The sequence below is a fragment of the Cebus imitator genome, unplaced genomic scaffold (genome assembly GCF_001604975.1).
Source record: "Cebus imitator isolate Cc_AM_T3 unplaced genomic scaffold, Cebus_imitator-1.0 Scaffold283, whole genome shotgun sequence".
NCBI lineage: Eukaryota > Metazoa > Chordata > Mammalia > Primates > Cebidae > Cebus > Cebus imitator.
In genome coordinates, this window is record NW_016107598.1 from 2,052,727 (window position 1) to 2,056,236 (window position 3,510).

The window sequence follows — 3,510 nt, forward strand, 5'->3', positions numbered from 1 at the left end:
GGTTTCTGCTATCTAACCCAAAAATAATGTCCTCCACAGGGCATTATTATTTCTAGTTTTGTTTGTTTGATTGTTTGAGATGGAGTTTTGCTCTTGCTGTTCAGGCCGGAGTGCAATGGTGCGATCTCACCCTTTGCAGCCTCTACCTCCTAAGTTCAAACAATTCCCCTGCCTCAGCCTCCCAAGTAGCTCAGATTACAGGCACCCGCCACCACGCCTGGCTATTTTTTTGTATTTTTAGTAGAGATGGGGTTTGGCCATGTTTGCCAGGCTGGTCTCGAACTCCTGTTCTGAGGTAATCTGCCCACCTTGGCCTCCCAAAGGATTACAGGTGTGAGCCACTATGCCTGACCTTAATTATTATTACTATTTTGAGACAAGGTCTCACTCTGTTGCCCAGCCTGGAGTGCAGTGGCATGATCTCAGCTCACCGCAACCTTCACCTCATGGGCTCAGGTGATCCTCCTACCTCAGCCTTCCAAATAGCTGGGACCACAGGCATATGCCCCCACTTGGCTAATTTTTGTATTTTTTGTAGAGACAGAGTTTCACCATGTTGTCCAGATTGGTCTTGAACTCCTGGGCTCATGCAATCCACCCGCCTCAGCCTCCTAAAGTGCTGGGATTACAGTTGTGAGTGACCACGCCTGGCCCTCCACAGGGCATTAAATGCTTGAGTACCTCAAGTCTGGTCTCCAGGTCTTTTTCTTTTCTTACTCTAAACTTGATCTTAGGAAATCTCATCTAAACCAACAGCTTCGTTTATACTGACAACTCTCAAATGAATACTTCTAGGGCAGACTTCTTTGGTTTAACACAAATCGAATTTAACACAAAATGGGGTTGGTTTGTTTCCATATCTATGTTTGTTCTAAACTTTCCTGGAAATGGAAAGTAATCCCCATCCACTTCACCCAACTCCAAAGAAGAGTAAAACAATTAGAAACACTACCCCTTCAATCAAGCCCCAAGTCCTGTTGATTCTACCTCCGAAAAAAAAATCTCACAAATCTTTCCTCTTCTCTTCATCTCCATCATTGTCAAAAATAGTCTCTCAATATAAGTCTTTTGTCCAAGAGAGCCTTTTCACTTCCATAATAAAGAATTAAATAACTAGCACTAAAGAAGGCTAAGTATGGCTCTCTGGGCTTAAAACAATAATAACACTGGCCAGACACAGTGGCTCAGGCCTGTAATCCCAGCACTTTAGGAGGCCAAGGTGGGCGGATCACGAGGTCAGGAGTTCGAGACCAACCTGGCTAACATGGTGAAACCCCGTCTCTACTAAAAATACAAAAGTTAGCTGGGCATGGTGGCATGCACCTGTAATTTCAGCTACTAGGGAGGCAGAGGCATAAGAATCACTTGAACCTGGGAGGTGGAGATTGCAGTGAGCCAAGAGTAAGCCACTGCACTCCAGCCTAGGTGAAAGAGTAAGACTCTGTCTCAAAAATAAATAAAATAAAAATAATAAGAACACAATTTTTTCCATTGTCACTTTATTGCAAGATGGTAGAATTAATTACAAATTTAAACTATAACCTGGTAATCTTTAGTCAGGCAGCAAGTTTTTATAGAGGCAAACTGCTTATACAGAAGTGATCATTGAACAACTCAAATGCAGAGTAAGAAGGATAAGAACTATCTGACTGGCCAATAGAGATTTCGTTCTCTCGCTATTTAAAACAAACTTTTCATTTTTAGGAGAGGTAAACCGTAACTTCAGTAGACACAAATACAGAAAGATTTTGTCAAATAAACAAGTTTCCATTTAGTCAGTCAACTGTTTCTAGCTGTGTCAATTGGAACAGGTACATTTACATAACTGGCTATGCTTGAGCCTTCTTTGCCAGACTTTAGGTCAGCAATGCACTTGGCAATTGTCTCCTTTTCCTGTTGTACAGAGATGCTCTGCACCACATGCTTCTCCACCCAATTTATCATGTGCTCTTGTTCCTTTCGACGCATCATGTTCTGCACAGATAGATGATAGTCCAAGCGATTCTTTAGTTTTTTATATACTCTATGCAGTCGTTCCCAGTAAGTAACCTCCAAAGCTATGGCAGTGTTATTCCTCTGCACATCAAAAAGGTAATGGTGCTTCTGAACCAGTGCCTGCTGTGCCTTTTCCGTATCAACTGTATCCTAGATTTCTTTGATGAAAGCCTGCTTCGCCTTTTCTAGTTGGGCAAGTTTTTGCTCATTGAGTTTATCAGCAAATTCTGCAATGGAAGGACCTTATTTTTTTAACTCCATAGATAAATAAACCTACTACTGATAGGGTAGTGAAGGTCTCTGTGGTAAACACAAAGATTTCTTTGGATAAAGCATTCAAGATAAGCCCAGTTCCAAGCACACAGGGTCCTGTTACACCAGTTTTAGGTTAAAGATATTGGAAGAATTCCTCAGGAATCAATCCATGATGAACTTTTCCTTCATATTCAGGAAGAGGTGGTACAGGAGCAAGGTGGGGCTGCCCTGTGTAAAAGGTCCTTGTTGATTGCAATATCCCTGGACCTGGGAAGGCTGCATTCTTCAGGGAGCGGGCTGCAGTGGCAGCAGCAGAAAGTACCACCCGGGATGGCATGGTCAGCGAAGATCCACATAGCAGTCTTAGTGTCCCTGTGACCCTCAACAGGAGAATCTGTCAGGGCCCACAATTTTTTTTTTTTTTTAGATGGAGTTTTGCTCTTATTGCCCAGGCTGGAGTGCAGTGGTGTGATCTCAGTTCACTGTAACCTCCGCCTCCCAGGTTCAAGCAATTCTCCTGAAGTGCTGGGATTACAGGTATAATCCCACCTCAGCCTCCCAAGTAGCTGGGATTACAGGCACCTGCTACCACGCCCGGCTAATTTTGTATTTTTAGAAGAGATGGGGTTTCACCATGTTGGTCAGGCTGGTCTCAAACTCCTGACCTCAGGTGATCCGCTCACCTCAGCTTCCCAAAGTGCTGGGATTACAGGTGTGAGCCACTACTCCCAGCCAATAACACAATTTTTAAAACCTGGTGTGTCATAAGTTAAATCTAGACATACCTATATAGGCATACCATGCAGACATTGCAGGTTTGGTTCCAGACCACTGCAATAAAGTGAATACTGCAATAAAGTGAATATCGCAATAAAGTGAGTTACACACATTTTTTGGTTTCCCAGTGCATATTAAAGTTATGTTTATGGTTTACTGTGGTTTATTAAGCGTACAATAGCATATGTATAAAAAAAAGTACCTTCATTAAAAATATTTTATTGTTAAGAAATGCTAACAATTATCTGACTCTTCAGTGAGTCATAATCTTTTTTGCTGGTAGAGGGTCTTGTCTTGAGGTTCATGGCTGCTGACTGATCAGAATGGTGGTTACTGAAGGTTGGGGTGTGACAATTTCTTAAGATAGGACAACAATGAAGTCAGCTACATTGATTCTCTTTCATTCATGAAATATCTGTCCTTTATGCCATGCTATTTGATAGCATTTTACACACCATGGAATTTCTCTTTTTTTTTTTTTTT

General features: G+C 42.1%; 1 pseudogene across 1 annotated transcript; it reads right to left on the reverse strand.

The window, feature by feature from the left end:
* Positions 1-1,486: 1,486 nt before the first annotated feature.
* LOC108284748 lies at positions 1,487-2,669 on the reverse strand (annotated as a pseudogene). The gene has a single exon (XR_001817327.2). The product of XR_001817327.2 is annotated as an ATP synthase F(0) complex subunit B1, mitochondrial-like (transcript).
* Positions 2,670-3,510: the final 841 nt, after the last annotated feature.